Source organism: Lipophrys pholis, assembly GCF_963383615.2.
Source record: "Lipophrys pholis genome assembly, chromosome: 11".
Taxonomy (NCBI): domain Eukaryota; kingdom Metazoa; phylum Chordata; class Actinopteri; order Blenniiformes; family Blenniidae; genus Lipophrys; species Lipophrys pholis.
The window spans coordinates 1,449,316-1,462,340 of NC_137631.1; the positions used below are offsets into that span (position 1 = coordinate 1,449,316).

At 46.0% G+C, this 13,025-nt stretch overlaps 1 protein-coding gene across 1 annotated transcript in view; it reads right to left on the bottom strand.

The window, feature by feature from the left end:
* ppfibp2b (PPFIA binding protein 2b) overlaps positions 1 to 9,793 on the bottom strand; it is a 76,779-nt gene extending 66,986 nt beyond the window's left edge. Inside the window, exon 1 of the mRNA XM_080474540.1 lies at positions 9,643 to 9,793. The gene's annotated coding sequence lies outside the window, so the exon portion shown is untranslated. The remainder of the gene's footprint in view (positions 1 to 9,642) is intronic.
* Between the last annotated feature and the right edge of the window lie 3,232 nt (positions 9,794 to 13,025).

A 13,025-nucleotide genomic window follows, 5' to 3' on the forward strand; every position in this document is an offset into this window, starting at 1 on the left:
GGGTCTGGGTCTGGGTCTGGGTCTGGATCTTGGATCTGATTCTGGATCTGGATCTGGATCTTGATCTGAATCTGATTCTGGATCTGAACCTGATTCTGGATCTGGATCTGATTCTGGATCTGGATCTGGGTCTAGGTCTGGATCTGGATCTGATTCTGGATATGGATATGGATTTGGGTCTGATTCTGGATCTGATTCTGGATCTTGATCTGGATCTTAATCTGAATCTGGATCTGATTCTGGATCTGGGTCTGATTCTGCATCTGGATCTGAATCTGGATCTGGATCTGAATCTGACTCAGGATCTGATTCTGATTCTTGATCTGGATCTGAATCTGGATCTGACTCAGGATCTGACTCAGAATCTTTTCCGTGGCCGTTTCATCGGGTTCACACCTGCTCGGTTTCCTGTACGTCCACATTCTTGAGTTGTCGGTTGCAGAGAAGCTCAACAGCAGTAATCACGTCTGCAGCAACTTGCTCGAGGGCACAAATGGCAGCGACCGACTGGTTTCATGAATCGACTCCGGTTAGCAAACAAGAGGAGCCGTTTGAACCACTGCGGGAAAATCCTGAGGGGTACTTCAGTCCCGTTGCTGTCAGGAGGACTGAGCTCGCTCAGCATTTCCAGGACCCCCCTCCAGGAAACAGGAACCCGGTGAAAGAGCGACCGTCGGGGTGTCGTCTCTGTCTAATGCTAAAGCCAACAGCGTTAGCAGGACGCAGCGACACCGAACCTCGTGGAGAACAAAAGACTTTAAACCGTGTCCAGTCATGAATGAGTGAATGTTTATCTTCTCCCTGAATTCTCGCTGCTTGTTCAAGCTAACATGCTACATGCTACATGCTACATGCTACATCACGGCCTTCCTCCCGCCAGAACAACTTCAGTCCATCATGGATGAATGAAGCCGTTCAACACTCAACTGTCTGACACTTTCCTGTGGGAGAGAAACGGTCGTGATGGAATGAGAGCGAGTAGTAGTAGTAGTAGTAGTAGTAGTAGTAGTAGTAGTAGTAGTAGTAGTAATAGTAGTAGTAATAGTAGTAGTAGTAGTAGTAGTAGTAGTAATAGTGTATTCGGTCAGCTGAATACACAATGCAACAACAAATTAAAAAGAAAAACAAACAGAAGAACGAAGGGTTAGCCTGAAGTTAAACTTACTTTGCCTACAAATGTTCATAATATTCGTAAAGCTTCTGCAATTGAAGGAACAGGAACAAAAACTTTTCTTTGCCGTTCCTGAGAAACCAAACAAACTGTCCTCGAAGGGAACAGTTACTTTAAATCCCGTCACTCCTGAATTCCACATTCTTATTGTTATTATTCTAATGTGCCGACGTTATTGACTCTGTCGTCTATCCTGTCCAACACCAGACGACAAAAATATGTTTATCCAAACCAAACTGAGATAACCCCGCGGGAACATAGCAGGAGACCTGGGGTGTCTCCTAATAGTCCCTCCTGTCTCCTAACAGTCCCTCCTATCTCCTAATAGTCCCTCATGTCTCCTAACAGTCCCTCCTATCTCCTAACAGTCCCTCCTATCTCCTAACAGTCCCTCCTGTCTCCTACTAGTCCCTCCTATCTCCTAACAGTCCCTCCTGTCTCCTAACAGTCCCTCCTGTCTCCTAACAGTCCCTCCTATCTCCTAACAGTCCCTCCTATCTCCTAACAGTCCCTCCTGTCTCCTAACAGTCCCTCCTATCTCCTAATAGTCCCTCGTGTCTCCTAACAGTCGGTCCTGTCTCCTAACAGTCCCTCCTGTCTCCTAACAGTCCCTCCTATCTCCTAACAGTCCCTCCTGTCTCCTACTAGTCCCTCCTGTCTCCTAACAGTCCCTCCTGTCTCCTAACAGTCCCTCCTATCTCCTAACAGTCCCTCCTGTCTCCTAACAGTCCCTCCTGTCTCCTAACAGTCCCTCCTATCTCCTAATAGTCCCTCATGTCTCCTAACAGTCCCTCCTATCTCCTACTAGTCCCTCCTGTCTCCTAACAGTCCCTCCTGTCTCCTAAACCCAACACTCTCTAGAACCTCAACACTCTCTAGAACCCCAACACTTTATAGAGCCTCAACACTCTCTAGAACCACAACACTCTCTAGAACCTCAACACTTTCTAGAACTCTGACTGGCTCTAGACCCACTGACCTCTGAATCTCAACTGAACTTTCTTTTCTAACTGATCCACTGATTCCTGTTTTCTTTATTAATTCCTCATGTCACTCGTGTCCTCATGTCCAACATGACTTTTATCAAAATAAAGCAATATTCATATAATCTTTATGGTGGGAGAACACAGAAAATATTCCCGTTTCAGAAGCTGCAGTCAGATAGTTTTATCTTCAAACAGACAGATTTCTAACACACTTGTGTTTATTTCTCTGAATATTCAGCAGCTTCAGAAGCCGCTCAGGGTTTTTCCTTCAGCTTCACTCCAGATCAGAAGAAGAATTCTAAAGAAACTTTCTGGACGCGAGCAGCTGAGATCTCCAGCGTCCGGTTAGTCATTCACCTGACGGGAGCAGAAGGCCACTCGCATCATTCCAGCATGTTCACACTCTCTACACACACACTCTCTACACATGCACTCTACACACACACTCTACACACACACTACACACACACTCTACACACGCACTCTCTACACACACACTCTCTACACACACACTACACCCACTCTCTACACACACACTCTACACACACTCTCTACACACGCACTCTCTACACACACTCTCTACACACACACTCTACACACGCACTCTACACACACTCTCTACACACGCACTCTACACACGCACTCTACACACGCACTCTACACACACTCTCTACACACGCACTCTACACACACTCTCTACACACGCACTCTACACACGCACTCTACACACGCACTCTACACACACTCTCTACACACGCACTCTACACACACTCTCTACACACACACTACACACGCACTCTACACACGCACTCTACACACACTATCTACACACGCACTCTACACACACTCTCTACACACACACTACACACACTCTCTACACACTCTCTACACACGCACTCTACACAAGCACTCCACACACACTCTTTACACACGCACTCTACACACACTCTCTACACACGCACTCTCTACACACTCTCTACACACACTCTACACACACTCTCTACACACGCACTCTACACACACTACACACACTCTCTACACACACTCTACACACGCACTCTACACACACTCTCTACACACACTCTCTACACACGCACTCTACACACACTCTACACACACTCTCTACACACGCACTCTACACACGCACTCTACACACGCACTCTACACACACACACACACACACACACACACACACACACACACACACACACACACACACACACACACACACACTCTACACACACTCTACACACACTCTCTACACAACTCTACACACGCTCTCTACACACGCTCTCTACACACGCTCTCTACACACACACTCTACACACACACTCTACACACACTCTCTACACACACTCTCTACACACACTCTCTACACACACACACACACACACACACACACACACACACACACACACACACACACACACTCTACACCAGACATTCACAGTCATTTCATATGGAAAACGATGGGAACTTCCTCACAATATACTGTATATATACTGTATAAGGGTGTCAAGCTGCAGGAAGTGTTGAAACAGGTGGAGAATGAGGTGGGATTACCTGCACAACACCTGAAGAAAGCCGGCGTTGTGCTGCGGAGGGCGGGGAGTCCCGAAAGTCCCGAAAGTCCTGAAACTCGCCGGGTCAGAGGTCAAAGGGACGAGCCATGAGAACCGGAACTGTCACAATGCATGTGGACCGGTGAGTCTGAGAGGAGCGGTTAAACGTTAACACGGCGTGTGTGTGTGTGTGTGCGTGTGTGTGTGTGTGTGTGTGTGTGTGTGTGTGTGTGTGTGTGTGTGTGTGTGTGTGTGTGTGTGAGAGAGAGAGAAAGACTTTACTGTTCCTCCTCATTTGGCTTAGCCTGTTTGGATTAGTGTCACCAGCTAGAGGCCAGACCAAAACCCCCCAGGCCCGCCTGTCACACAGGGTGAATACAACTCTGTGTGTGTGTGTGTGTGTGTGTGTGTGTGTGTGTGTGTGTGTGTAGATGGCTACTTATTACCACTGTGAGGACCAAAATCACACAAACTCACATAAATCCTTCCATCTGGAATCACTTCAAATAATTAGAAGATTAGTTAAGTTAGTTTATTAGAATTAGGCCCCGCCCACAAAACGACGCCGTTTCATGTCACCATGAGTTTGGTCTGCTCATCCACACGGCGCAGCATTTTTAGAGCCTGAAAAAACAGGTTTGTTCTTTTTAAAAAAACGGGTTCCAGAGTGGAGGAATTTTAAAACTCGGCTTTGACTGGCGGACGGACAAGATGATGTCATGGCCCCGCCTCTCGACGTATAACTCCGCCTCTCTCTTCCTGACATGTCTTCACAACAACAACAATGGCGGACTACCTGCTCCAGGTGGCGCTGCAGAAGCTGCTGATGCTCTTGGCCAGATGAGAAAGAATGTCCTGGTTCGTGTTTGTACAGAGAACCAAAACACGACGGTTCCGTTTAACATCAGAACCGATCAAACCGGAGTGTGTGTGTGTGTGTGTGTGTGTGTGTGTGTGTGTGTGTGTGTGTGTGTGTGTGTGTGTGTGTGTGTGTGTGTGTGTGAGTGTGTGTGTGTGTTTCTTCAGTAATTAACATCAATGCGACAGGACTGCTGACATTTAGGATGCTTCCTGTTCTGTCCTTTAGTTCAGCATCAAACCCTGAATATCTCCCTCCGTCTCTCCTCTTCATCATTTTTTCACCGTTCTTCCTCTTCACCGTTCTTCCCTCGGTTCCTGGTTAAAACGTGATTCGTGGCGTTGGACCTCGGTGGAAACTCAAAATCTGCAGTTTGACAGCGGCTGAGTTTTTTTTTTTCTCGTCCGGGCTCTTCGTTCAAACCAGAATCGCCCACAAGGGGGCGCCACCCCAAAATGTGAGGTTGTGATTGTCGTCAGCACAAGAATCTGATGTTCTAAACCAGCGAAATGTAGCCGCTAACGGTTAGCCGCTATATATTCAATTCTATTTCTATTTTTCTTTAGTTATGAGTCTCCTGTAACTCTCTGCAACCGAGGAACATGAATAGTTTCACTCTCCCTTTTATTTTTTCTTTATCAGGATTTCTTCTAGAAAGTTAAAAGTAAAAAAACACAAACAAACAAACAAACAATATTTAAAGATCAACCCCCGGCTGTTTTCAGACGCCCGTTGTCATGGAAACACACACCAAACAGGCCTTCAGAGGTAAAAACTAATTTTTGTTTTATTTTTATTAAACCTCCTGGCAGATATTTGATTGACAGCCTCGTTAACCAATAGCAGAGCTGCTTTAGGTGTTTTCTTTTTTTACATCAGAGAACAAAAGTGGAAAATTGTTCAGCCACGGCTGATTGGTAGACAAACATCTCAGGACTATATTTAGAACTTCCACCTCATCACACTGGTGTGTGTGTGTGTGTGTGTGTGTGTGTGTGTGTGTGTGTGTGTGTGTGTGTGTGATGACCACAGTGAAATCTCCCTGACAGGAGACGTTGTTGGTCTTGTCATGCGGCAGCAGAGATTCGTTCTCAGACTCCAGCAGGTTTTTTTTTCTCCTCGTGTTCCGAACAGGAACAGGAAGTCCAGCGACTCGCCGCTCAGTCACTTCGTCCAAAGATGGTGGCAGAGAACCAAGCAGCCCGGCGTCAGCATGGTGCCGTCACCTGAACCGTCTCCACCATCCCTACCATCCCTACTGTCTCCACCATCCCTACTGTCGCCACCATCCCTACCATCCCTACTGTCGCCACCATCCCTACCATCCCTACGGTCGCCACCATCCCCACCAGCTCTACAGTCCCTACCGTCTCCACCATCCCTACCATCCCTACCATCTCCACCATCCCTACCATCTCCACCATCCCTACCATCCCTACCATCTCCACCATCCCTACCATCCCTACCATCTCCACCATCCCTACAGTCCCTACCGTCTCCACCATCCCTACCATCTCCACCATCCCCACCATCCCTACAGTCCCTACCATCTCCACCATCCCCACCATCCCTACAGTCCCTACCATCTCCACCATCCCCACCATCCCTACAGTCCCTACCATCTCCACCATCCCTACAGTCCCTACCGTCTCCACCATCCCTACCATCCCCACCAGCTCTACAGTCCCTACCATCTCCACCATCCCTACAGTTTCCACCATCCCTACAGTCCCTACCGCCACCACCATCCCCACAGTCCCTACCATATCCATCGTCTTGCAGCACTTTGTTTGAAGCAGAAGCTTTTAAGATCTGAGCTAACCTGCTAACCTGCTAACCAGCTAACCTGCTAACCCGCTAACCAGCTAACCGCCTCCTCAGATCTTCCACAGGTAAAAGAGTCTGAACTGATTCCAACGCGGAGGAAGTTTCCGTCACCTCATATCTCGTTTGGTCTTTTTAACGAGCAGAAACGTCTCAGATCATCCAGCTCACTCATCGCTGACATTTCTTGTAAACGGCGGTAAAGCTGACGGAGCGGCGCAGGAAGCAGCTGGTCGGCGCTTAACGGGAGATCAGGAGAATAAAGTTCATACAGCCGATAAACAACAGAGTCTCTCTCTCTCTCTCTCTCTCCTCTCTCTCTCTCTCTCTCTCTCTCTCTCCTCTCTCTCTCTCTCTCTCTCATCTCTCTCTTCTCTCTCTCTCTCTCTCTCTCTCTCTTCTCTCTCTCTCTCTCTCTCTCTCTCTCTCCTCTCTCTCTTCTCTCATCTCTCTCTCTCTCTCTCTCTCTCTCTCTCTCTCTCTCTCTCTCTTCCTCTCTCATCTCTCTCTCTCAGAACAAACAGATCCTGTTACAGGATCCTATTCTCAGAAACACAAGAGTCAAACACGATCTCTCATGTGACGCAAACTTGACCACTACACCTCCGTCACAGGGAGGAAGATGCCCTATAATCTGGTGTTAGAGGAGGAAGCTGCTTTATAATCTGCTGTTAGAGGAGGAGGTTGCTTTATAATCTGGTGTTAGAGGAGGAAGATGCTCTATAATCTGATGTTAGAGGAGGAAGATGCTCTAATATGGATGTTTCAAGCTTCCTGGATGTGTGGATCAGTTCAGAGTTGCTGGATTATCTCAGATAATCTCAACAGATATGAAACAGAAACAAAGTGGCTGAAGGAATTCCAGAATAAAACGCCAGAGCAACTGACTCTACAAAAGATCAAAGCGATCTGGGTAAATATTGACTCTGGAGGAGTTTCACTGGGATCCTGCTCCGTTTAGCTTCGTCAGATTATTCCTGTTGGCGAGGACGGAACATAAAAACACACTCGTTCTTCAACATTTCCCACACGGGAAACATCTGCGTCCACGACACCAGAAAACCACTCAAAGTGATGCAGTACAACTGCCAGGCTGGAGGTGGCGCTGTAACACCGCCTCAGAAATACAAGTCCATCACGTGTCTTATGAGAGCATCAGCAGCTCCTGCAGCGCCACCTGGAGGACGCAGTCCGCCATGCTGTTGTTGTTCAGTGACGTCACAGAAAGGGAGGCGGGGTTATGGGTCGAGAGGCGGGCCATGACATCATTGTTTTAACCTGATGCGAGTCTTGTCCGTCCACACGCCGAACCGGAGGCGGCGTTTTCTAATTCCTCACTCTGGAACTCGATTTTATAAAAAAAAAAAAAAAAGTTCCAGGCTCCTGAAACGGCGCGTCGCGAGGACGATAGGACAGAAACGAGGCGGTCACATGAAACGGCGTCGCGAGTGGGCGGGGCCGCCATGTTAACCGCCCCGGAGCAGAGCGCGGCGCCGGTCGTCACAGAGACACTCCAACGCTTTGAAGAGCACATTTACAAGAGAAAGGAGGGAAGAGAGGGTCCTCCAGCCCACGTGTGTGTGTGTGTGTGTGTGTGTGTGTGTGTGTGTGTGTGTGTGTGTGTGTGTGTGTGTGTGTGTGTGTGTGTGTGTGAGTGATGCAGCAGATGCTTCAGCAGAGGGAGCCTCCATTACCCCCCCCCCCCAGATTGATGATGTGCGGCTACCCGCCGTGTCGGAGCAGCCAAACATCATTTAGCAGCCTGGAGCTCAGCGGCGCCGCCCTGGAGGAAGATTCTCTCTGTGGAGCTCCAGCAGGAGAAGAGGAGGAACAACGAGCAGCAAACTGATAAAACGCCGAAGGGCGACCCCCGGGGGCGGGGACCCAGGTTCAGAAGAAGCAGAAGAGGAAGATGAGGATGATGATTCGTCCTCATCGAGGACCGATCCGTTAGATTCTGGGACGTTAACGACCGTTTCTGAATAAATCCCAAAAAAACTGTAAAACAATCTCCCATACAAAGTGGATGAGAGGCGCCTCATGGAGGAGATCAAAGGAGATCAGCGTCTGTTGCCATGGAGACGCTCCCTGCTCAGTGTTTCATACAGTGATGTAGCTCCCCGACAGGCTAGTTAGCGTCGATATGAGGTAACGGCTATCGTGCTAGCGATGCTAACTCGGTTCCGCAAACAAATGTGTTGTCGGTGAGGGGCTGCGCTCTACCGAGGGTAGCTCTACTCGAACAGAGTCAAGCTCCGCCCACACGGCGCGGCGTTATCGGAACCTGAAAACGTGACGTCACTGAACAACAACATGGCGGAAGCTGCTGATGCTCGTCGCTTTAATAAGGACACCTGCTGGATTCGTTCATTTCTCACTTTTTCATGCTCTGCGTCGTCGTCTCCCTTCCTGGTGTACTTCTGTGGCAGTGCTGCAGCGCCCCTACAGGCCTGGCAGATGTACTACATCGAAACTTTTTATGAACGACGGGGAAGGAGCAGGTTTTGTCCTGCTCGGCGTCACAGTCGTGTAAATTGTCAGAAAACAGCCGATAAGTTCTATTAAAACGTACTTCTTCGGATAAACAAACCACATTAAAGGTTATTCTGTCGTACGGTGGAGCAGCGGGACGGGCGTCTTCACAGACATCCAGTCGGAACCGGTTCACATTCGAGTTTTCGCCTCAATTATATTTTATTTTGAATTAACGCTCCCGAAGCGTCAAACCGCTCTGAGAGTAAAATTTGGAATCTTTCAAAATAAAACTACCAAACTGGATTGTTGTTACGGTGACTATCAAAATAAAAGAACCAAGTTCCACCTGTTGTTGCCATTTTGACAAAGTGGTGTTTCCAGCGGCTCCGGCTCGTCACGGAACCGAAACCCAAAACACAGAAATTCCTACTTTCATCTCATAATTTCGACTCTGGAATCCTGAGAGCAGATTTAGGAAAATAAAGTTTCTGGGTCATTTCTTTGGATGAATATAAGATCATGAACATGGAACAGGGAGAACCAGAATCAAGAGTGACACCCGGAGGAAACGGGAAGGTGCCTTTTAACCATTTTTACTCGAGTACTCAGATTACCGTCAGAAATAAAAGTAAAAGTGTAACTACACTGCTAAAACTTTTTCCTCTTCCTCCTCGAATATTTGGATTTCTGAACATCAATCAGCAGTTTTCAGGCTGAACTCGCAGTAACGTGCAGCTCACACGTTTTACTCGTTACGTTACTTACGTTACTTGTGCGGCTCCTTTGAAGCTTGAATCGAATAAATCCTTTAAATTTACGTTACGAACACACGCACGCGCCTGCTCGACCACCCCTCTCTCTCTCTCTCTCTCTCTCTCTCTCTCTCTCTCTCTCTCTCTCTCGCACATTCGGTCGTGCGCGTGCACGCGGATACGAGCTGACCCTCCGAGCTCCTCCGACTCTGCGCGCTACTGTGAGCGTCTCGCTCACCTCCAGCGTGCGGCGGAGCGGGGCGTTCAGGGCGGCTCGGACACGGCAGCACTCACACAGGTTCTGCAGTAGAATCAGGACTGTGGTTCTGCAGTAGAACCAGGACTGTGTGGTTCCCGCTTAGAGCCACAAAGGTTCTGCAGAACCAGGTGTCAGAACTTGAAACACTATAACACAAGGATAAAACCAGGAACATGAACGCACCATCCGGTCATGAAAATACGTCGTTAACCAGATCACACGCAACATATTATTCATTTCCTCGATATTTCTCGTCATATCCATTTCTTCTATTTGGAATGTTGTTTTGTTGCTTGTTAAAATCAGTTTTTAATAGTTTTATTTTGCGATTTAAAACGTACTGATCCTTAAATCGCAAAATTTCCCGACAGCACCTGAAGGCCACACGGGATGTGTCCGCTTTTTAAATTTAAATAAACCTTTCACATATTGTGCTTTAAAAATAGAAAAAAAAAAGTTTTATGTCGTTGTAGATTGATTTTCAGTTTATATCTAATCATCTCGGAGCTTCCCAGCAGAGGAAAGTGAGAAATTTAAAACCTTTAAACTCCAGAAAACGTTTTAAAATCTCTCCCATTAATAAACACAGTAAAGACTTCGAGTTATTTCAACATTTACATTTGATGAATAGTGTAATAAAAGCTACTAACGTGACGGTTTCCTGCTGTTATGCTTCTTCACTGCAGTTTTAAATCTTCCAGGGTTTAAAAAAAAATCATTTCAAAAGGAATATTCGCGTTAAAAAGTACAACTTGTCGCATAACTAGTGTGCGGTTGTTTATACGTCTGCCCTGCCACCTGGTGGACAAACGGTCAAAGTACAGCCACTTCATTATTTGATAAGAGATTACAAGTACAGTTTTATGAGTATTCCTTTCAAGCAGGTAATTTTACTCTACTTAAGTACAATGTACACCATAAAACCTGAAAGTGAATAATTATAAACACTGACAATACTTTGGTATTGTATTGTGTACTTTGAGTACTTTTCCTCGAATATTACATAATACTGAAATATAAGTGTCATTCATATCTGATACTTTGCAACTAAATACTCAAAAACTTCACTTATTTACAGTTATCTGAATATTTGTACTTTTAAGAGTATCAGGTACTGGTAACTGGACTAGCACATTTAATCATACTCAAGTAATCTACTTGGATAGTTTTACATTTATATGTAGTAAAATTAATATATTACAACTACTCATTGCTGTAGTTTTGTATTTGTACTTTCAGGAGTAATTTTACACATTTTTAGTTACAATTTGAATCATAATTATTATGGCTCTTTGCACAAATTTTAAAGTACGTTACAAATACTCATGTTAAGTAGTAAGTATTTGTACTTTGAGGAGTATTTGCTCCACAATGTTCAGGTAATTTTACTTAAGTATAACTGTAACAAGTAATACAGTAAAAAATATATACTTTGGACGTTTTAAATTATAAAGAAGTAGTAACATTACAGTCAAATTACTGTAACTGGTATGTGTTTGTACTTCTGATGTAATATTACTCATAAGTCTGATTGAAAGCATGTAATCTACTCAGTTACTTTCAAGGACATTTTAAAAAGTATTAAAACATGACTGTTGGTATGAGAAATTAGAATTTAGTTACTTTGAATCTAATCTGATTACAATGAAATGATTTACTTTAATCAAATAAATTTTAACATCAAGTTACTAGTCAGAAAGTAACTAATACTGTTTGATAAAAGTACTTTTACCTAAAGAAGTGAAGGAGAGTCTGATTCAGGTCGAGCTGCTTCTGCCTGAGGAATGAAGTCAGACTGGACACACACACACACACACACACACACACACACACACACACACACACACACACACACACACACACACACACACACACACACACACACACACACACACACACACACACACACACACACACACACACACACACACACACACACACACACACACACACACACACACAGCACCCCGAGTGGACAAACATGGGAACTCCATCGCTTTTAAAAAGGTTGTTTTTGTTTACACTTCAAAGTGTGTGTGTGTGTGTGTGTGTGTGTGTGTGTGTGTGTGTGTGTGTGTGTGTGTGACCAGACACTAACAGGATATTATAAATCCAACGGCTCCTCTGATTGGCTGCAGATGTCAGTAAAAAAAAACTTGTAAAACCAAACGAAGCCGACAGAAACAAATAATTTTATTTTAAAAATATTCCACTGCTGATACGATACACTCATCATACTCATATATATTTGCATAAAGTTTACTCTTAACATGATAATATTTAAAGTTTTGATACATTATTGTGGGGGGGGGGTGGGGGGGGGGGGGGGTATCAACAGGGGCAACACTTTATTGTAGTGTCAAACAGAAAAAAAACCCACGAGAACGGATACGGACGAATGTATTGGAGGGTGTCGGGGGGGCGGGGCCGGGGGCGAGGGGGCGGGGCCAGGGTAGAATTTGCATGTTTTATTCTTGACATCATGTTAGCGTAATCGGCTACCTGCTGCGTTGACATTCTTTTTTCTTTACAGGCCATATTGATGGATTCACTTTCTTCACATTTTGTTTTTATTTTGAAATTTTTTGTGAAATATTGAAAATGTTAGACATTTTTTGGGCTTTTTGATTTTCGTGAAACATTCATATCGTTTTATTTGTGGCACATCTATAAAGTTAGAATTGAAGTATTTAAATTTTTAAGTGCCACTAACAGGTCTGTGTTTTTCCGTCGGTGTTCGATGAGCCGTAACATTAGAACCAGCTGCTGGTGGTCATAATGTTGTGGCTGATCTCACGTGAGGTTTTAGTCTCGATCATCTGTGCAGACTGCCGGACTCTGAGGCTCCGCCCCCTCACGCGTCTCCCGCCAATCAAACGGCCAACATGAGGGCAGCAGAGCGCCGGCGAGGAGCTGTGGGGGCAGAAACACTAAAGTGGGGCATCTCCCGGGGCAACGGTGATCGGTTCCGTGTTCCTAAACTCTGTTTGGTCTCCGTGCTAATGTAGCTCATGTGCTGCTGATCAGGAACAAACAGTTTCTTATTCCATGGGGGTGGGGGGGTGGGGGGGGGGTGGGGGGGGGGGGGGGGGACCCTGTGACCCAGAAGTGACTCTGAACGTTAGCCTGCATGCTAA